The sequence below is a fragment of the Cydia strobilella genome, chromosome 6, assembly GCF_947568885.1.
Source record: "Cydia strobilella chromosome 6, ilCydStro3.1, whole genome shotgun sequence".
Classification (NCBI taxonomy): domain Eukaryota; kingdom Metazoa; phylum Arthropoda; class Insecta; order Lepidoptera; family Tortricidae; genus Cydia; species Cydia strobilella.
Genome location: NC_086046.1, coordinates 1,589,619 through 1,613,698, shown reverse-complemented (window position 1 = coordinate 1,613,698; position 24,080 = coordinate 1,589,619). Strand labels below are relative to the sequence as shown.

The 24,080-nt window shown below is 37.9% G+C and overlaps 1 protein-coding gene across 1 annotated transcript in view; it reads right to left on the bottom strand.

The window, feature by feature from the left end:
• Positions 1-24,080, bottom strand: part of LOC134741952 (somatostatin receptor type 2) — a 161,658-nt gene that overhangs the window by 66,571 nt on the left and 71,007 nt on the right. The window contains exon 3 of the mRNA XM_063674847.1: positions 5,443-5,475. The gene's annotated coding sequence lies outside the window, so the exon portion shown is untranslated. The remainder of the gene's footprint in view (positions 1-5,442; positions 5,476-24,080) is intronic.

Below are 24,080 nucleotides of genomic sequence, written 5' to 3'. Positions count from 1 at the left end.
GGCCCAAGAAAACGTTCCAAATGTTTTAGGAATAATATTTCTTACTTAGACGTCTTTTACAAAATTTCATTGAACATTAAAACTAAATTTAAATTAAAAATTTAACACTTTAAAGGTGACATCCGGATTCATAGTGCACTAGCATTACTGTGTTGCAGCGCGACATTACTGCCGACTGCATTACTGCCGCAAATTCGAACGTCTCCTCACAGCAAACAATAGGGGAAGTAGTGAGTTCAAGCCTCCTGTACGCTTAATTGTACCATTGATTCCGATTAGGAAAAAGATGCAAAAAGAGGCTTAAAAGTTATGTTGTTTCTAACTTACATTCCTTAATAAAAGTTTAAAACTGATAACAATTATGCACAGTAAAAAATCTTAGTGAACTTATTTTTGAGCCAACCGCCTGTAGCTTAGTTGGGGTGTTTAGTTCATTTTCTTTCATTTGTTGTATGTACTCGTGCGGATCCGCACGCCGCTCCGATGTGTGAGCGAAACAGCCTTATGCACGTGCATCTCGATATCCTGTTGACACCGTCGTAGCGTATAGATAATTGTAATTATAGGAGTATCACATTCATTTAATATAATCATAAAATACACGATTCTATAGGTAATAACAAAGATAAAAACGTAGCCATAAAACGAATATCAGAGAAACCCAAGAGAAAATAAAAAAGTTAGACGTAATAAGGTAATTATATCATTTCCATCGTCCATATATTTTTATACTCCGTTCCCTAGCGTAAATATTTTCCTTGTCTTTTTTGCGTCCGCAAAAACTGTGACGTTATTTTCGTAAGGCAGTTTTTATTCTCATGAGGACACTTGAGGAATACAAAACAAACGTTACACGGGTTATACCCAATTTCATATAAAAGGTAATGGAAAACAAAAGAATGGAAAACAAAAGGAAAGTACCTATATTAGTGTCAGTCAAGTGTAAAATTTATAGAAAAGATACTCTTACAATTACATTTAAAACTTACTCGTTTTGAACACAAATTAAGGGTCCCTGGCAAGCTCTGTTCTCCATACATACGTAGTAAGTAAGTAAGTAAATCACTTTATTGTACAAAACAAAAATTGTTAACATGAAATTCATATAAATTTAGGTACAAAGGCGAGCTTATCCCTATAAGGGGCGTAGTTACGCTCTCTTAACGAGTAGCTAGTTTGCTCTGAAACTTTGTACTTACAATAGGATAAGGTATATCTATATCTGTAATTAGTTTATGTAGCTTCAGATACCATAGTTAAATACAGCGAATTAAAAAATTTCATACAAAACTTGTTTTTGTTCTATTAGCCCTAGTAGCAAAATCAAATCTCGATAGAACCTGTTTAAACAGTTACCTACTTGTTTTAATTTTTTTACTGCAGCATGTATCATAATTTTAACAAACTTCTCTGTTTGTGTATCAAATTTAAAAGAGAAAATTTAGAAAATAATACCTTTTGTTTTAGTTAAATGATTAGAATAGAATAGAATAGAATAGAATATTTTTTATTCGTAAACACACAGACAATAGACATACATTTAAAGAACATAGTGAAAATAAAGTGTCACGAAATGGCCCCATATCAGCATGCTGCTGGCGACTTCCAGCGCTGATCTTCCGATGAGACCATCAGGTGAGAATCACGGAAGATAACAGACAAAAAGAAAGCAACATAAAAGAAAGAGACATAAAATATGGCGAAAAATAAAATTACACATCGTTTACACAAACTAATACAAAAAGAGATACAATATGACTACATAAGAAAACATTGTAATTTTAATTTTAATGATATTTTGTTAAATACTAAGTAAGAAAAATATTCCTATTTTTAATACAGGTTAAGAAAACTTTACCACTGAGGGAAACACAAAATTTTTCACCACACCAACGCGAGGCAAATACTAACTGTCATCATCATCATCATGTCAGCCGATAGACGTCCACTGCTGGACATAGGCCTCCCCCAAGGCTCGCCACTCCGACCGATCCTGTGCCGCTCGCAACCACCGAATTCCCGCGACTTTCTCCAGGTCGTCGCTCCATCTCGTTGGAGGCCTACCGGCAGTTCGTCTTCCGGTACGCGGACGCCACTCCAGAACCTTCCGGCCCCACCGGCCATCAGTTCTGCGAACAATGTGCCCCGCCCACTGCCACTTAAGGTTTGCAATTCTGCGAGCTATGTCGGTGACCCTAGTTCTACTGCGGATATCATCATTTCTGACTCTATCACGCAGAGAAACCCCTACTACTACTAACTGTAAAGCATTACAAATCAAATCCAAATGAATGCTATTACGCATATTTCAAGAGAGGTATGGGCACTGTGAATGACATCTCGCTTTGTGTGGTAGGGCACAGGACAGCGGATGTCATTCCAGATCTAGAGCAGAGCCCAACTGGGGAGGTACCTCCACCTTACAGAAAACCGCAACCAAATAACACTAGACCCTACTAATAGTGTTGTGTTCCTGCCGGTGAGTAAGGTTGCCAGAGCTCGAGGGAGAGGAGTGTTAGGGTCGGCAACGCGCATGTAACTCCTCTGGAGTTGCACGCGTACATAGGCTACGGAGACTGCTTAATATCAAGCGGGCCGTATGCTTGTTAGCCACCGACGTAGTATAAAAAAAAAAAAAAAATACGCACGAAATGTTGAATAATATTCGATTTCTTAAAAAGTATATATTTTTTAACATTATGAAACGTTGCATTTGTAGTGCCTGTTAAAACATTTGTTAGTTAATAACTTTAATCGAATAAACCGTTTAGGAGATATAAGCAAAGTTAGTCGCAAAACGGCCTGTCGTAATGTTCCTTTATGGAGAAACTATTAGTCACAGGGAATATGTCAAACGTTAGGAATGTTGTACATAAAATGTAGATTCATGTATATTTTTTTCATATTTTTTTGTTAAACCGTTAAGAAGATATATACTTTAGAAAGTAAGAGTTTACGGCCAAAAATAGTGGCTAGCGCCTTAACCCGTAACCCTAAAACATGTTTGTCATAGTGTCGCTGTTCTATACTACTACTGTTGCGTTTAATGTGTACTGTGACATGGCGGGTACATTTGTCATAGCGTTTGTTCGAGTGACACGCTCACAGTCCCCATTTCAGCTGTCAAAGCCATAACGGAACGAAAACATCTGCCCCGATAATGTCTTGTAGAGATATAACAGGTTTAATTTAGCGTTGAAGATGAAGGGATGTTAAGCCAATAAAGTTCCTTGGAATACATGAGTCACTTTAGATATTTTACATTACACTTTTTTTTTGAGAATTTTTGATTTTCTATTCATATGGGGCATTTTTTATGAAAAGGGACCTTATTGTCGATGGTGCTTACGCCGCACAGCGTCGCGCGGCATTGTATTTATATCGGAGCATCGTTAATAATGGTGTAAGGGCCATCGACAATAAGGTCCCTTTTTATAGAAAATATCAGATATTATAATTTAGCTCGACACTGTAATTTTTTATTTCTTTTTACATCTTGTTGGTGGCAGTGCATATGGTAAGCGATCACCGTAGCCTATGGACGCCTGCAAGTTCGGCCGTAGGTACTCCAGTTTTATTTTATTTTAGGAAATAAAACGTGAAAAAAGTCATATTTGAGACTTGTCTATATCTTTTATTATTTTCGGCTGGTGAAGTGGTGGACTATGTAAATTGGCACAGGTAAATCTCATACAAGATGTTTTCCCGCCTATGGACCAATTGATATTTACCAGTCGCTTTTCGGTAAAGGAAAACACCATGAGGAATCCGGACTAATCCTAACGAGGCCTACTTAGTTCCCCCTCTGGGTTAAAAGGTCAGATGGCAGTCGCTTTCATAAAAACTAGTGCCTACGTCAATTCTTAGGATTAGTTGTCAAGCGCGAGGATGATGATGAGTAAGGATTCTGTGCGTTGAATATCATCTATTTTTGCTATGATTCCTTTTCCAGTATGCACATTACCAATAACTTTAAGAATGGTGACATCGTAAAATATCGGAAATTAAAATATTTCAACATTCAATTTGGCTCTCTCCCAATAGTGGAGCCTCGTAAATGTTCCACTTCATTCTTCCGTCGGATGAAAATTTATTTTCAATTTCATGTTTTGCATGAAATACAGATATTTCCTTGATTAGTTCAGAGCTTTATGTTGTGTCGAAAACTTCAGGAATCATTTTAAATTAATCAATTTATAACTAGACAACAAATCAAATTGTATACTGATTTAAACTAACACGATTTTCACCATAATTTTAAAACTAATACGGGACGTAATCGCGTACAAACTTACGTTTTATGGCCTGACGTTTCGAACGTGACGTTACGTTCGTGGTCACAGGCAGACTGGCTAGGAATTGTATCAACATCTTCTTGCCGCGCGGGTTTTGCGAACCACCCGCACTTGATCTTGATTATCCACGAACCACGAACGACCACGAACGTAACGTCACGTTCGAAACGTCAGGCCATAAATAAACGTAAGTTTTTACGCGATTAGGTCCCGTGTTAGTTTTAAAATTATGAAATCAAATTGTTTTATTAGATATTTTTTGTTGTGTTTTTAAGTATGTATTAGTCTATAAAAGTTTTGAACGATTCACGGTTAGTTTCACTAGACTTATATTGACCGGGATATGTCAAGATGCATGTAACTGCATCGAAATATCGGGAGCTCAAAAACAATACAAAAGGTAATCAAGTCTAGGTATTAGTGCCACTAAATACTAGATATACTTTCTGTCTCGCACAGCTAGACTGTCGCCCGCGGTATTTTCGGACCGATACGACATTCAACCCTTTAAGAAAAGAGCGTACTCCCATCTTAAAATCCGGCAACACACTTACAACTCTGATGTTCCGGGTGTCCATGGTAATCGATTACTATCAGGATATTCGTCGGCTCGTTTACCTCCCAGGTAGCAAAGTGACGTCAGCGACGTCATAATGACGTCATTGATACATCATAATGACGTAACGGACGTCATAATGACGTATAAATGCTGCTATATCATAAAACAGATATAAACTGAAATAGATGTCATTATACTATCAGGCCGGGCCGGATAGCTGGGTGGTCCAGTGGTGAGGATGTTAGACGCGAAGGATGACTCACGCTAGACCGGGCCGGGACCGGGCTGGGACCGGGCCGGAGCTTCCGGCGCTTCGTTTTCTATGGAAATCACCACATGATCACCGATCCGCCGTCATAGAAAAGGACCCGGGCACGGCCGGCGGTGTCCGGGCCGGAGCTTCCGGCGCTTACTTTTCTATGACATTTCTATGACACGGCCCGGTCTAACGTGAGTCATCCTTAAGCTGAAGACGCTGCTTTGATTCTGGCCTCGGCCACCGGAGAGCATGGTTCCTTTTTTTTTAGTATATGATATTATCTATTTTAATTTTTAAACAATTTAGTTATGAATGTCGTAGGTACCTACTTTTACGGTAGAGGTCGCTAGGCGTTCCTTTACCTGTAACAAAGAGGATATAATAGAATATAGCGGTACTGTCATAGTAAATTTTGTAACCGCAGTAAAATCACTGCCATAAAACTAAAATTAAAACTAAAAATGAAGATTTATAAAAATACGATAAAATGTATTTAAATATGGATAAATGATTTTTTTTATTTGCATTAATTATTTTTATGATTTTGACCCATGTTCTTTCACTGATATGCGTTAAAATTGTTAAATAACAAACGAAACCGGCAAGGCCCTCTATACGAGAGTAGGCCAAAGGTAGTGGCGCCATCTGATCGAGAATCAAATATTTCGTGATTTTCGAGGCACGTTTTATCCTTAGACTGTATCCATCTATTACGGAGTTATATCTATCTTTGCATGTAAGGACAAGATATAATTCTGCGTAAATAATACCACAGACATAGTCCCACAGTAAGCTCAATAAGGCGTCCAACCAAGGGCCTGACACTCTTTGATAGAGAAAGATAGTCTTATTGCGATTCCTATAAGAGGAAAGAGAAAATAGTGCCATGCTTTGTCCTTATCACCGACCGAGTCGCAGCATAGGTAGGAGGCGATGGCGAAATACCCAAATTTATAAGAGTGTGCTGCCCAAATTTTATATGAATATTCTTTCTCTTACCCCCGGTCGCTCGATGGCGCGTCTATAACTAATTGTATATGCATCCAACTAAAAAAAGGCGCACGTTTTAAACCCGCTGACACATCAAGACATGAAAACAGATGTGAAAAAATAAATACCCAATTTTTAAAATTATATTTTAATATCAGCGTTCGTTTGTAAACGCCCGCTCGTATGTTCTAAAAACCGGCCAAGTGCGAGTCGGACTCGCATTCCAAGGGTTCCGTACATTACACAATTTAAATAATGTATTTTTTATGTGAAACGTGAGCGAAATGTCAAAAACCCGACGGGTCGGATCAAAAACTAAGTAATTAACTTCGACGCACGCTTGACTGCAATTTCTAAGCAAGTTTTCCTGTAATCTATAGGTAAAGATCTATTTTATGTATTTTTTAAAAATTTTAGACCCAGTAGTTTCGGAGATAAAGGGGGGGGAATGGTTATTTTTTGCCTATTTTCTTGAATATCTTCTAAATTGTTTATTCTAAAATTATAAAAAAATAAAATTTGAGATTCTCACAATGAGCTCTTTTATTTGATATATAACACGATATAGTTTGAAAAACTTTATTTTTTAATTTTCTCATTTACCCCCCAAAAGTGGCCCCCATGTTTAAAATTTATTTGTTTACATGTCCGTCTTTGGGTCACAAACTTACATATGTATACCAAATTTCAATTTAATTGGTCTAGTAGTTTCGTAGAAAATAGGCTGTGACAGACGGACAGACAGACAGACGCACGAATGATCCTATAAGGGTTCCGTTTTTTTCTTTTGATGTACGGAACCCTAAAAATGAAATAAATTATTAAATGCGTTCGACACTCATACCGTTCAATTTTAATAACAAACATCAAAGAGACTCAGACATTATAAAGAAACTAAAACGAGCTTTCACGTTTCTTAAAATTAATTATTCGGCTTTCTTTCACCGACTGATCTGTAAATATATCTATCCTATCCTTTTTAGGGTTCCGTACCCAAAGGCACCAAAGGGTAAAAACAGAACCCTATTATTAAAGGGGCCCACTGAATATCAGTCCGCCGGACGATATCGGCCTGTCAGTTGTTCGGAACTGTCAAATTTTTGTTCTAACTGACAGGCCGATATTGTCCGGCGGACTGATAGTCAGTGGGCCCCTTAAGACTTCGCTGTCCGTCCGACAGTGTCCGTGGACAGCCATCTGTCACCAGGCTGTATCTCATAAACCGTGATAGCTAGACAGTTGAAATTTTCACAGATGATTTATTTCCGTTGCCGCTATAACAAGAAATACTAAAAACAGAATAAAATAAATATTTAAGTGGGGCTCCCATACAACAAACGTGTTTTTTTTAGTTTTATGCGTAATGGTACGGAACCCTTAGTGCGCGAGTCCGACTCGCACTTGGCCGGTTTTTTAACAATATTTATCTTAACTTAGGAGCATTAAGCGGAGATATAAGAGCTACTATTAATTTAAGACCTTTGAAAAATCCCTGCGGATTAGGGGCTCTGGAATAAAATGGACCTATTTTAATATTTTTCACCACACTGGTAAAAGGCCCTCTTGATTGTTCAAAAACTAATGAGAAAGTTACGTTTTATCCACAAGACAAGAGTGACAAAGTAATATGATGCAAATTTTGAGTTCCTTATATATCTACTATTCTTTATGTCTACAAACATTTTACCGCAGTAATTTTACAGACCGAAAGTATGGTAAGTTTCTCTACTTTCAAGCTACTTTTATGTAGGGTAGGGTAGGAAACAGTGGCTCGGAAAAAAATAGCCGGGTACAGTGGCTCACTCAACCTAATTCCAACATGATAGAGGCGATATTGGGACGACTGAGCCACCACTGTTCGAGCTGAGCCACTATTTCCTACCCTACCCTACTTACTTTGTTTTCAAGGCAAATGTTGGAGCCACTCATACGTCAGGCAAGCGGTGTGTCGTCTCTCATAAGGACCTAATCATAATCATAATTATAATCATAATCATTTATACAAAACCTGTTTCATACAAAACGCATAATGCACGTCTACGCATCATCCGGTGTGCACATGCCTTTAAGGCGGTTCCCTGAGCCAGAAGACGAAAAATCTCCTTATATGATCATGTTTTTCTAAGTGGCGTTGATATTTGTAGACGTGGAAAAAATATATGTAGTTCTTGACTATATTATCTTTAACAACATAGCTTCCGATACACGAATTATGACACTTCGCTCGATACAATTAATTCCCAAAGTAACCTCTAACTCGGACTTTTAATCCTACTTTACTCGGTTATTTATTATGTGATACTATAAACAAAAAAAGAAGACAAAACAATCTTAACATAAATAGTAATTTCATAGCTTTAGAATTTCGATATTGTAAGGTAACGTTTTTAAAATAAATAAAAACCGACAAAATTCGATCAAAATTGACACTTTGCGCGTATGTTCTTTCCCGTTCTTTCTTGCGAAATGTGACAAAGACAGCGGCAAACCGATGGAACAGCCTTAACCTGAAACGCACAACTTGTAAAACGCTCCTTTGACTTGTTCACCTGCTGTATGAGTTTTCGTCAATTGCCAATTCTGTAGTTCAACTACGTGACACAGTTATTTGCCTTAATCGAGGCAGCACGCTAAAATTTGCCATAATGGTTCTTATTGTTAGGAGAATCACGTTCAAGCGCCGAACATTAGTGCCGCTGAAAGAGTATGCTAATAAGGCCTATTTTCGCTTAACGTTGGGGGAAAACGGGGCCTTATATTAATTGTATACGCAGTATAATTTTATAATAATACCTAGCTTTTAGTTTTTACCTAGCTATAGATTTTTTTTTATTGTTTTGTTATTAATTTGTTTAGTAGTTAACATAGTTTTTAAGATTTTTATACTAGCACGTTATGGATCAATGCAGATCTGAATTTTTTTTTATCCCTGAAAAACCAACACAGATACATAAAGTCGCGCAAATTAGTAATGTGCTTATTGGCATATGACGTTGTACAAGAATAGTATACTTTTGGGCAATAATTTTTGTTGTTTTAGTTGCATGAGATAATTTAAAGTTTACACGGAATCCTCGGTGCGCGTGCATTTGTCGATAAACGGTCGTCATCTTGACAACCCCTTGAGTCCCCAGCAAGCTCGGCCGAATTGCACCTATTCATACAAACGTAGTTCCGCTCTCATTTTAAAACTACGTATTGGATTGTAATGAAACTTTGCACGTACAATGACATGAGGTATATCTAGGTCTGTAATTACTTTATATAGTTCTAGTTTATAAAACAAACAAAATAGAGCTAAAAACAAGTTTTGTATGAAAAACATAAATTCGCTGTATTTTTTTAACTATGGTATCTGAAGCTACATAAAGAGTAGCGTAGACTGTGCCTCTGCAAGACGATATTGCTTCGGTGGTGAACTGGAGTATTGCAAACAAGCTTCTTTTTAACACAGCGAAGTGTTGTGTATGTACATTCAGTCGTTCCTCTACCCCTCTTCTTGCCCAGTACACACTGGGGACCGAGACTATTGATAGAGTTTTCTCTGTCAAAGATCTTGGAGAGGTTTTTGATGAGCGCCTTACTTTTCATGAGCATATGCGGACACTCGCTAAAGGTTGTTTTCAAAAACTTGGGTTCGTGATCCGCAATGTCAAGGATTTCCGAGACACTGGGGCCATTGCGATGGTTTTCAACGCCTTAGTGAGAAGCAAGCTTGAGGCTTCATCTATTATTTGGAACCCGTACGAGTCCTCGTACGCCTTACTTCTAGAGAAAATCCAAAAGGCCTTTTTGAGATTTCTGTACAAAAAAAGATATGGGTACTACCCCTTTTTGTACCCAACAAAATTCTTACTAGGCTGCCTTGGATATAATTCTCTAGAGGTAAGGCGCAACAACATCTTGCTGACTACGGCTTGTCGCATATTGCGCGGTGACTCGGACTGCCCGGAACTGGTAGCTGGAGTCTTGAGGTTGTACGTCCCGGATATTCCTCGAGTCTGCTTGAGGCCACGAACGCGTCCACTATTGTCTGTGCCGGCAGCGCGCACAGTATCGCACAGAAACTCGCCACTCCTCCGCGCGTTATCGCTGCTCAGCTCAATGCACTCCTGACATCAGCACCAGAGTGCGACTTGTTTGCGTGGAGATGGGCGAATGTGTGCCAGGAGTGTCTGAGGTTTTGTGAGATGAAGGATGATAGGCTTTCCAGCACTTGCATTTGACTTGACTATTTGTATTTTACTTTATATATATTTTGTATTTGTAATTTGTATACCTGTAACTAGTTTAATTATTCGGTGTATTGGCCTATGCTGTGATGCCGTGTAAATAATTTAAATAAATAATAATAAATAATAATGGATTTATATCCCCACGCAAGCCTATCAAAAGACCGGGATGCATAGGCCCGTGATATCCAAGGAGATACAAATAATAATAATAAACTAATTACAGACATAGATATACGTTATCCTATTGTAAGTAGAAAGTTTCAGAGCAATCTAGCAAGTCGTTTTAAAATGAGAGCGGAACTACATTTGTATGGAGAACCGAGCTTGCCGGAGACCCTTAAAGCTTAGGTATTTTCGTATATATGTAGGTATGTTACTGTGTATTAGTTCCCCTCCAAAGTACTAACTATGGATAGTTCATTGTTGTTATTGGATACTCGCAAACTATCTAAGTGGGATTACTTGGATAACTATACCACCGTTATAGATAGTCTACGAAAATTGTTTAAGTGACTCAAGTGCGTCAAGGGGATTTGTTTAGTACTCTTGTAGCAATGAACTCAGATACCTCGTAAGTTGATTACCCAACTACTTCACTCGGATAATCAAAGACGGGCAGAAAATCTTATGAAGTAAACATAAGATTTATATACATACATCAAATAACCTTTGCAAATTAACTTCCCGGCGGGAATTTAAATTGTTCAAGAATTTAAATAGGTACCGCAGCAATGATTTTAATCATTGCTTGCGGCACTAATCATAAAGCATTTAAATCTTCAAACCTAAATTATTACCTAATTTAAATCTTCAAACAAATGAAAGAAAAAATAAATGTTATTATTGTTAAATAAATTCGCATTACTATTTACCAAAAACGGAGCGGGTTTCATCTTCATCTCGAATATCGAAAACATGTTTGCTGCGTGAAAAGCGTGGTAGCCCCCCACGCTTTTGTAGCGCATCGGGTATGATCGCCGAGGCATGCGTGGACAGCTTTATATCAATATTACGCAAGAGAACCGCTTCCCTGATGCGCCGCGTGCAGGAGAGTACCAACAGTCTCCTGAATCTGGTGTTTCAGTGCCCGACTAGTGCATGCAGTCTGGCGGCACTGGAATTAATTCCATTCATATGGAGTCAAGAGGTACTGTATATAACATATTTTAAGTAGTCTGTAAGTTGCTAACGTAGAAAATAAGTTTTATTTGTTACTAACATTTCTATGGACTAATTACTTATGTCTGATAAAAAAAAAAATGGTGATGACGGCATTTCCTTTTGAAGTTGGTCCTTTTGACCCACAAATTGATTTAGGAAGGTAGTGAATCAAATTTTTGATGCAAAGTTTTGACAATCTTTAAATATTGTTTTTTTTCTTCCAAATCAGTCATACTATTCCTAAGAACAACCTTTACCTATCTTTTAATAGTTTGTGATCTATATTAGTACTATTATTTTCTGTATTTTTTTTTTACCCTGTATTTTTCAACTTATTGTCACCTTTCCATACATATCGCTTCATACATATTTAACAAACATATTTTAGACGACGTCCCCATTACAATTTAAAAGTCAATTCCGGATGTACCTCCAGACGAATAGGGGAAGGCCGGGCAAGACAGCTGAGATTAATAAGTAGAAGTAGAGTTATAAAATAATATATGAAAGAAAGAAAGAAAAGACATTTATTGTAAAGACCTTCTACAAACAGCGCCACCTCAGTTACAAAAAAGAACTTACTCACTAAACACTTAAAGCTAGGTACAATGGTAGTTATAGAAAAAGGAGTAAGGTAAGTGTTAATGAATAACAACAAATTTTGGCGCCGCTATAGTGGCTACAAAAGGACGCCACTCAGCATATGCTCTGGTATAAATAAATACCACAGCGCTGGTTTTCTGTGGCACCCCGGGCCGGAGGGTAGCTTAGAACTATTTGGGATAAATATAAAAATACAAATAATATAAATACTTACTATAAAGATATATGATGATGTCATTATCATGGTGAGCCTGTCTCACGTAAATATGTATAAGTAAATATAATATATAAATTAAAATGGGGCGTGAAGCTAGAAAATCAGAATGAAACAAAAGATATGGAGATTATGGAGCGCCGCGCGATACTTGTGACGGAATATTTGGCCGTAGCGGGGGTTCTTACCTTTTATCTTAATTAACCTAAAATATACTCTTGTTTAAAATTTTGGTTGTCAAATCCCTCGGCTTTGTCAAGCTATGTCACTATTTTTGTAAGTACTTAAATTATACTGCTATGGAATGCAGGGTAACGATATGCATTTGAAAATAAATGAAAATTTGAGATGTCTTCGTGATTATTTTAAATCAAGATAGTTTTAACCTTTTAAGGTTTTGGTTGAAGTCTGCCATTACAAATGTAGTCTAGTTTTTCCTTCATGAAAATGTGTAAAAATTCAATATAAACACTACAATTTTTGGTTTACCTCCTCTTAAGCTATTGATTAATCGTAAAAAAAATGTAAACGAGGGAAGTTCATTTGCCCATTTATAAAATACATATTTATATTTTTATATTTACCTACGTTTACGTACATAACATGCTACACTGTATAGTATAATACTTTAAAATCTCGCGATATGTACACATAATTAATGTCATTATAGGGTCTAAAGCGATAAAATACCATTTTTTTACCTTTTATCCGACGCTTCAGCTAGGTTGCACTAGGGAAGGCGGTTGCCGTTGTCTTCAGTAACCACAGCTAGTGCAACCTAGCTGAAACGTTGGAAAAAAGGTAAAATAATGAAATTAAATCGCGTTAGACCCGTTAATGACATTAATTATAGCAGGCGTGTCTCACTCCGCGATTTCGTCGCGTCGCTAAAAGTACCTGCGGCCGCCTCAATTTTGAGGTTTTGCCATAGTAATTGCCGCACACCGCTATGGAACGGACGCCTGCACGCGCTTGCGCCTCCTTGCGCGTAGTAGTCGCGTTTTGTTAGGGAGTGAATCTTCTGTACTTAGTACTATTATATATTCTGTGGTTATAGTAGTTCTATTGTTGAAGATGTTAGTGTTTTTCACCATTTTCCACAATATGTAGGTACAATTTGCCCGCGCCTCCCCTACCTAATGTTATCGCAACAGATCTCGAGTGTCGAGCGTATGTCAGATGCATATTCTGATTACTATGAATAGTATTTACATGTGATTACGCTTACGAGCGGGTTGGAATTGTCTGGTAATATTGATTTTGTGATGGATGCGCGGTTTATGATAATCAAATACGTATCGTATAGTTCATTTAGTGAGCTGAAGTATTGGATATGATACTTAGGGCCACTTGCACCATCCTATTAACTCAGGGTTAACCCTTTAAACTCTTAACCTGGTGTCAAATTGTACTGGTATCATTTACCATTCGATTCCCTATATTTTATCCAAAAAAAGATTGTAAAGCAACTATATACATGAACGCAATATTTCACCGACAAAAACGCAATTTTCTTATTTTTCCATACTTCAAGATGGGCTCTCAGTAACCGTGACGTCACGTTCGCTTATCGTTGTGTTAGGAGCGTTTCGCGAGTGAGTTACGACTGTCGGACATTGACTATCATTTCTGACTTTTTTATTGCTTTAAACGCAACGGGTCCCATATAGACATTTCATCCTAAAGACAAACCTGATCGATTGATCAAATACCATTGATGAAAATTGGTCATAGTCTAGCCCATGTCTTCAGACCGCTTAGCATGACTAATACAAAAATCGAAAATAAGTTTATTAACGAGGAGCTGATCAGATGATGGAGTATTAATTGTCTGCGGAAAGAAAAGTACAGTTAGCTAAAAAAACTTTTACCAAAAATGAAATTTATGCCAAAAACTTATTTTAAGTCCAGAACAAAACGTAAAAAGCTTTTTATTGTTATGTTTTTTTTTTCCTTAAATCTCGGCTTCCAAAATAGAATGCAATTATCTGTCACAAAGGAACAAAAGCAATTCTTTGGATCTTTCAAAATTAACAACATTTCTTACGTCACAATCCAATTTGGTTTGAACTCAAAAGATTATGAAATTCAATTTAATATCTCCATAATGCTTCATTCAATATAATCTCATTTCGATTCATGGCTACAGGGCCCTTCTCAATATGCAGTAAACAACTTGGAGACTCATTTCGAAAAGCATAATTTGATTCCAATTCGATTTTAAGATTTGGCATGGCGAAAACGGCAATGACACAGCTACAGAAAATTGCGAGATCAGAATATCACACGCAAAACCAAGGTGCAGCTAGTGCGCACGCTCGTATTCTCCAGTTTTCTGTATGCCTCTGAGACCTGGACAATTAAATCGGCTGATAGAAAGCGTATTGATGCCTTTGAAATGTGGTGCTGACGGAAAATGCTCGGTATATCTTGGACTGAACACCGGACCAATGTCTCAATACTGAAGGAGCTCGGAGTAACCACCAGGCTTTCAACCACGTGTCTCCGGAGAGTTCTTGATTTCTTCGGTCACATAGCCAGGAAGACTGAAGACAACCTGGAAAAACTAATGGTCACTGGTTCGGTGGAAGGAAAGAGAAGGGGCCGCAGTCCAACGCGGTGGTCCGACCAAGTTAGCAAATCGCTATCCATCAAGGTCCATGATGCCTTAGAAGTCGCAAGAGATCGAAATGCCTGGAAATCTACTATCCGGAATCATGTGCTCCACGTAGGAGGTCACGACCCTCAGCAGTGAGGAGAACGAAGCAAGGAGGAGGAGATTTTAATATTAGCGCTTCCCGCTCACACAGAGTGATTATGTAATCTCTGGGGGTGGATATATAGGTCATATTGAACAACTGACTATGGTGCCAACTTCGACAAAAAGACAGCTGTCCCGTACATTTCGGTGAATGATGTCAATGTTTTCTATGAAACAGCAGTTTTTTTTCGCGATTTCGGGGTTAACTCAATAGTAAAAGTTGTTTAGTAAGACGTATATTCACCCCTCAGAGTATGAACAGACAAAACAAAATCACTCGTTATAGGTAGGGGAGATTAGTCCAAAACCGTGACACGGGGTAAAACAAGGACATGGCATCAGTATGGCTTAGTTAGCTTACTTAAATAGTTTCAGTTTGACGTTGGTCACTGCTGTCTACCATCTTGGTAAGTTTGTCAACAAAAGTTGAAGGACGGGGGTCTACTAGGGGTACAACGCGTTAGCCCCCGGCACAGAATAAGTAATTGCCCCCGGATTGCTAAAGACGCTTCGAATCCGGCCTTCACCACTGGAGGGCTTCGTCACGTTTTCTTTAATATATGACATCTATTTCAGTTTATAAGATGTTAAGTTTGAATAGTGCTCCAGTTCTCTAAGGAAACTTGGAAAGTTTATTCTAAATCGCGCTCTTTTGCTTTATGCATGATAGTAAAATAGTCCACCCGACGGTTCGACCTGACATATGGGGTGAGACAGGTCATGGGGTCAGACTGTCCGTGGCTCGGTTTAATTTCCGTTAGGAAAGGGTCTAAGAAGTCAAAGTTGATATATTGTCTGTGACAATGACCTCTCGCGTCGCGTCGTATAATGGTCCCTATGACTGTTATTAGGGTTCCGTACCCAAAGGGTAAAAACGGGACCCTATTACTAAAGACTCCGCTGTCTGTTCGTCTGTCACCAGGCTGTATCTCATCAAACGTGATAGCTAGACAGTTGAAATTTTCACAGATGATGTATTTCTATTGCTGCTACAACAACAAATATATACTAAAAACAGAATGAAATAAATATTAAAGTGAGGCTCCCATACAACAAACGTGATTTCTTTGCCGGTTTTTGCGTAATGGTACGGACCCCTTCGTGCGCGAGTCCGACTCGGACTTGGCCGGTTTTTTTTATACGTATGGAGTAAAATCCATTGCCAAAAATCATAGTTTTTTATTATCATACCTATTAACTTCTTTCCATACTTTTGGCCTGGAGTGTATAAATACTAAAGAAACAGTTTAGTCACTTCTTTCAAAAGTGTAGAAAATATGAAATATCGCGAAATTCTCATCACAATACATTCGAAGGACAATTTCGTCGTTACGACGGATTCGTGGAACAAAATAAATACAATTTCCAAACTGCGCTTTTACCGGAGGCCCATTCTGAATTAACAATCTGTTTCGGTTTTGAGCTTGTTTTAATACTACCTTGACGATATGTGTGTATTTTTTTATAAAACAAAAATCATATTTACATTTTACACAAATACGGATTGCATAATTTCAAGTTATACAAGAAGAAATCATAATTTCAAGTTATGAAGTTGCATAAAAATGTATTAAAACTTTTATAATTTCATCGGTATAATAATCACGTCATATAACGTTTGTTTACAAATACAGCTAGGACTCACCAAAAAGTTGTTGAAGCCCCGCTTTGCGGAGCTTCTGTTCCCGCTTTGAGAGTCAGAAGTTAACTAACAAACCAACCGCAAACCTAGCAAATCGTATGTGACCTACTGAAGACACAAATTCTTATATAAAATTTAGGTTTTAAGAGTACATTTATTTTATTTATTATAGTCTATAAGGTATACACATATTTATAATAAATATAAAATAGCTTTTATATTTTTTATAAATATGATACCTATACCTATGTACCTCTTAGAACCTACATCAAATCAACGGTTTTTTGCTGCGTCATGTGGAGACCAATTCAAAATTCAAACTTACATTTTGATGTCATTTTGTTATCATTTCGTTGCGTCTCGGATATATATATATATATATATATATATTCAAAGTTCAAAGTGTTTTTAATTGTGAATTATATGTCAAACTGATTACAGTGGCGGTAAATAAATATTTGTAGCACTACTACACTACACACACACTATTTGTACACTATTTGTACTTGTTGTATTTTTTTTTCATTTTTTTTTATGAATAAAGAATCGGCCTCGCGTCCTGCCCCGATTTCACCGGTTTCCGATACGCTCCAATTTTAAAATGTTCCATTTTAAACCCTCTTTATTTATATTCATCCGATTTTTGTATCTCGGTATATATGAGGACTATCGGGGCAATGCAGTTGCAATGTTGCAATATTTTTTTGTTTGAAATGACGCAGCATACGACACACTTTTGTTAGGGTTGCGTCAGTAAAATTTTAACCCATTTTTTTATGACCTGATTACAAAAAAAACTTTAACCCAGATTTCAGTTTTCAGTTGTGTATTTCATACAGTGTGGAAAAAATTTATGGATGTACTTTAAGTTAGCCCATTTTACTTAAAGCAAAGAGGATATAATAGGATAGAGCGGTACTGTCATAGTAAATTTTGTAACCACAGTAAATTCACTGCCATCTATCGACACACTTTAAAACTAAAAATGAAGATATATAAAAATACGATAATATGTATTTAAATATGGATAAATGATTTTATATGATTTTGACCCATGTTCTTTCACTGATATGCGTTAAAATACCAAGTTTTTTTATTATCAGTTCGATTCCCAGGCGATATAAGCGAATTAAAAAAAACTGAATGCATTTTGCTTGTTTAAAATAAAACCGGTCAAGTGCGAGTTCGGTGTAAATAAAAAAAAATTAACTTTCAATTTTCTCATGTAAATAGAATTACGAAAGACTTGACCAGAAGTATACTAAGCGTAATTGTGTACAGCGCCATCTATCGGCTAATTGGCTAACTAATTTGCGCGACCTGTATATGTTGGTTTTCAAGGATACAAGGTTTTCTTTATCATGTGAACCGATTTAAACAATTTTTGTTTTATTTCAAAGAAGGTATTTTTAGTGTAATCTCATAGACATTCATACGTCCCTATATTGTAAATTTTATCGAAATCGCTAAAGCCGTTTTTGAGAAGTTACCAAACTAACTTGTGTTGTAGGTGTAGTTAACTTCTCAAAATCTATTGCCGTATTAAGATATTGCCGTCTTATATAATAAGCATTTTAGTATTTCATCTATTCTGTGGTCGCGTTTCTGAATAATTTATCATGACGGTTGATATCTGCTTGAATTTACCTGCTTTTATGGCTGTATGTTAAATTTTAAACCAAATTACGCTAGTTACGAAAATTACGAGCAGTTGACATTATTAAATGACGCAGCAGTGGAGTAATTTAAAATGTGGTTTGTGCATGGCTAACATGCAGTGTAACAGCGGCTTTTGAAAAAAGCGCTAAATAAAGTAACTGGAAAAAGCTTTAACCGAATTATTGTGTTACAACTTATTTCAAATGAAATCTTGTTATATCACATCATCATCATCATCATCATGTCAGCCGATAGACGTCCACTGCTGGACATAGGCCTCCCCAAGGCTCGCCACTCCGACCGATCCTGTGCCGCTCGCATCCACCGAATTCCCGCGACCTTCACCGGGTCGTCGCTCCATCTCGTTGGAGGCCTACCAGCAGTTCGTCTTCCGGTACGCGGACGCCACTCCAGAACCTTCCGGCCCCACCGGCTATCAGTTCTGCGAGCAATGTGCCCCGCCCACTGCCACTTAAGGTTTGCAATTCCGCGAGCTATGTCGGTGACCCTAGTTCTACTGCGGATATCATCATTTCTGACTCTATCACGTAGAGAAACCCAGAGCATAGCTCTCTCCATTGCCCTTTGCGTGACCTTGAGCCTTCTTATGAGGCCCATCGTTAGCGCCCACGTCTCAGATCCGTATGTCATCACTGGCAACACACACTGGTCAAAGACTTTTAACTTAAGACACTGCGGCAATTTGGACGAAAAGATACTGTGGAGCTTCCTGAACGCTGCCCAACCGAGTCGGATTCAACGAGTGACCTCTTTCTCGAAGTTGGACCTACCTAACTGGACTGTTTGTCCTAGGTATACATAATCGTCAACAACTTCGAGCGCAGAGCCTCCGATTAATACGGGAGTTGGCACAACATGGACGTTAGACATGATCTTCGTCTTGTCCATGTTCATTTTCAGTTCACTCGTTCAGATACTCTGCTGAGATCAGCGAGCATCGCACCGAGGTCCTCCATGGTCTCAGCCAAGACTACGATATCATCGGCAAACCGAAGGTGAGTGATGTACTCGCCATTTACATTGATGCCTCGTCCTTTCCAGTCCAGAACCTTGAAGGCATCCTCCAATGCAGCGGTGAACAGCTTTGGGGAGACATCTCCTTGTCTGACTCCCCGCTGCAATGGAATAGGCTTCGAGCTCTGGCCCTGTAGTCGGACGGACATGGTGGCGTTTTCGTACACAAATTATAATAATATATCACAAATTCACATCACAAATTATAATAATTATAAATGAGGAAGTTATTTAGTTAGTATGTTTATTACAAAACTAATCGTTTTATATACATAAATAAACTAACTAACTAACTAACTACATAAATCTAAGTCAGTTTTCAAAATATAGCAAAACAGCCATCGAAGCTAAATTAAGCGTACCTAAGGAAAGTTGTTGGGTCAGTTGGGGTAAATATCAAACATGGGTAAAAAGAAGATTAAGTTTTTAACACTCAAAAACTTATTATATTTCATTTCTATTCCATTTCTAAAGAAGTCTAAACACAAGGCTTCTTTTTAAATGAAATAGGAATAAAGTAGAATAAGTTTTTGAGCGTTAAAAACTTAGTCTTATTTTTACCCGTTTCTTAATAATAAAAATAAATAATAAATTCATTTATTTCAGATACATGATCCATAATTACAACTACTTACACAAACAACAATTCCTCAATAAAATAAGAAAAAAAAAATTTAGTCAGTGTCAGGGGGTGTTAAAATTAAAACCGTATGAGTATTAGATATTATCTTTAATTTTTAATACGTATAATGACTTGGCTATTATACGTATTATTACAAATTAAAGTTTATTACGTCAAGGTGACGTCTTTTCTAGTGCAAAAAACGAGGTAAAATAATAGAAGCTCGAGATTAGTTGCTATGGAACGCAGTTTGTTAGCAGTCAAACTAGAGTTTTTAATAGGAAAAGTTCGAAACGGTTTTATTGAATGGTGCGGTAGTACGCAAATAGTTTGGGACATTTTTTTCTTGTTTAACGGTTAACCGACTTCCGAAAGCGTTTTCAAAAATGTTGGTATGATGTCGAATAATTGAGTTCATGCACATACCTGCGAATAATGTTCTCGTGCTCTCTCATATCAAGTAATAAAATATGTAAAAAATGCAGGAAATTTTTTACAAAGATTTATCTGTTGTAGGAAAACCCGCCTTTCCAATGTAAGTCAGTTTTTTTAAATTATAAGTTTTATAAACAGGTTGTTTTTTTTAATGACCTAGCTGCAATAACTTTTAGTATGGGACCGACCTCGAAATCGTGTCAAAAATTAACTCGCCCATACAAAATATCAACATCAGACCAGCTGTATGAAACAGGCAATTGTTTTCGCGATTTCGCGGTTGGTCCCATACCAAAAGTTGTTGCAGTGGGCCGTTTCTCAAAAGCTTGTAGCTTGTAATACAAGTGGAAGTCCCTTTCTAACAAAAGCTGTCAAAAAGTGACATCCACTTGTATTACAAGTTACAAGCTTTTGAGAAACGGGCCCCTGGTCATCAAAAAAGACCCTATTTAAGACTTCTACCCGCTCCATTTTATTTGTATAATAATTTTAGCAACAAACACTAATAGTACCAGACATAACATGTTACATGAATATTCATTTATTTATTTACATGAACATATTTACATAACATTACAGTCGTAACCAGTGCGCAGTGCGTCATGGAATGTAAATTAACAGCTTAAAACTACACAACAACAGTTGACGGCCTAGCATCCATCATCTCACATAATCTCAGGCCGCGTAGTCAACATCCCTGTCACTGTCGCACTAATATGGAAGAGTGATAGAGAGACACATAGCGTTTCGTTGTCGAAGCGATAGCGATTGTCACCTTGGCTAGGCCGGGTATTTACTTCTCACAGCCGCCTATCGCCAGCCAATCAAGACGCACTGCGGTACTAATGTCAAGAGCGCATTCAATTGTGAGAGAGAGCAAAGCGGGCTGAGCATGGTAGCATTTTTATCGCCTGTCACCATGCCTGTCACGTTCTAACAAGTATACTGTAAGTGCGAGAGTGACAGTCATAGTGACAGGTGATAAAAATGCAACCATGCTGACACCGCTGGGTAGAATTTATGCGCGACACGGTGCGCGCCGCCGCGCGCCGGCCTTGCCAACAGATCGTGTCGTCGCTTAGGGACAAGGGCCTGACACTCTTTGATAGAGAAAGATAGTCTTATTGCGATTCCTATAAGAGGAAAGAGAAAATAGTGCCATGCTTTGTCCTTATCACCGACCGGGTGGCATCATAGGTAGGAGGCGATGGCGAAATACCGAAATTTTTAAGAGTGAAAGAGAAAAATCCTATGCTGCCCAAATTTTATATGAATATGCCCTTACCCCCGGTCGCTCGGTGACGCGTTTATAACTACTTGTTTACTATGTCTATGCTTAGGGACGTCCGGTACCTGCAGTCACACTAGCCGGGCTAGCACATGATTGGCGCGAGAGTATCTCGCCGCGACATAGACTACCCGTCCCTCTTTAATTCATACAGTTAGTAAAAGAAGGGTAGTCTATCTCGCGGCGAGATACTGTCGCGCCAATCATGTGCTCGGCCTACAGTCGACTTACCAGTTTTCATTTTCATTTTTTCATTTCATTAAATGCGAGCGTAACTTCGATTGAATGGTGGCTCTTTAGCAGCGGGTTCATATTTCGTAACAATTTCATCGTTTTTCGTTTCCACACTGTATACATCATTCCGATAAGAAATCTTGCGAACCATCATTCCACACTGAAGCGTTGATTGACGTAAAGAAATATGGGAAGCCCGCCGCCTTCCAAAATAAATCATTTTTTGTTTAGTGAAGATAATTTTAAATTCATAGGCTAGCGCGATACTAACGGGAATAGCTTTGCTTTCCTATGGGAAGAAACGGTAAAACTGAAACCTCTGCAAATAATCCCACTAGGGCAAAAAAAATCTGTTTATTTGATTAAATACACAGTACAAAGCCTGCACCAACAAACGTCTCTTTTTGGCCCAGTGGTTGACTGGTAGAGAATGCCTTAAGGCATTAAGTCTACCATTTGTACTTATTTTATGTGCAATAAAGTATAAAATAAATAAAAGTGTGTAAAAAAAGCATGCATTTTTACAAATTAAACTCATTTTAAATTAAAAAGATAAAAAAGAAAGGCTCGGCAACCGTTTTATTTTATAAACCGGTTTCGTTCTTTCACCCGGGAACGAAAAGAATTACGTTTCTGTTTGCGGTTAACGGTTAAAGAACTGTTCTATTGAGATACCAGTTTATATCAATTCGCTCGCCTTTCGTTTTTGTGGAACGAAATACTTGACTAAATAAATCTTGAACAACTTCGGGACAGTTCAAATTATTTTTATTAAATATTTTGATTTGTGTTTTTTTAAGTAGTCACACTACTATATATAAATTATAAATTGTAATAGATGTCATATATTAAATAAAACTTGTAACAAATTTAATCAACTTTGATTTTGTATAAGTGGGCAGGTTCATCTTGCCGCGGTCTCCCCTATGTAGTTTGCTGCAAGTTAAATTTAACCAACTTCTCGACTTCCAACGAAGCTGAAAATTTGCATACATAATACATACATACATATAATCACGCCTATTTCCCGGAGGGGTAAGCAGAGACCACGGATTTCCACTTGCTACGATCCTGACATACCTCTTTCGCTTCCTTCACTTTCATAACATTCCTCATACGCTCGCCGGTTTAGGGTGCTCTTGACCTGGCCTTTCTTCAGGATTTCCCCGATCTGATCAGAGAAAGTCCGCCGAGGTCTGCCCCTTCCAACTCCCGTTTCTACCTCTCCCTTATACACTCTCTTTGTTAGCCTTCTTTCACTCATTCTTTCCACGTGTCCAAACCATCCATAATATGTGTAATATGTATACATATTATATACGTCGGGTGACCAGGTGATCGGGTGGGTATGGTACCATCGAGCTTAGATGGAGACAGGAGGTGACCATAGGAACTATTGTGTTTTGGGGTTTTAAGAATTGTCTCGATGAGTTGCCTGTGGTAAAAAAGTACAGTCAGCTACCTGGAGCTCAGCTAAAAGCTTGTACCAAAAATTTTATTTTTTGCAAAAACTAATTTTGAAATCAGAATATCGTCCCAGCTCTTCGTAAACATAATACGAGCCGCGTGCGCGGGCGCAAGCAGATGCGCATTGTTACCGCTATAAATAGCTTATTAGGAAATGCGTCAGTCATAATCAGCGAGCTGTTAGTGTAACGGTTTATACTGCTCGATGACAGCAGTGCAATCACAGTTAAGAGGAAAGGTGACGACTGCTTCTCCTTATATACGTAGTACCCATTTTCCTCCCTGGATATTGACATATATTTTTACACAATTGGATGTATAAACCTTCATTTGACTTATTTCGATATTTCGATTTAAGAGACAGGAGCGAAAAACTTATATAATTCGATCCACAATTTTGAAGCTTCTCACTCTTACAATAATAATAAAATAACCGGCCAAGTGCGAGTCGGACTCGCGCACGAAGGGTTCCGTACAATGACGCAAAAAACATAAAAATCACGTTTGCAATAATCGCACTTAAACTATCGTGAGACATATTTCAAAATATTTATCAGTACGGTTTTTACTCACTATTATTTTTAGTCGCTTTTGGCGACATGTTTCGGATTCTTTGGGAAT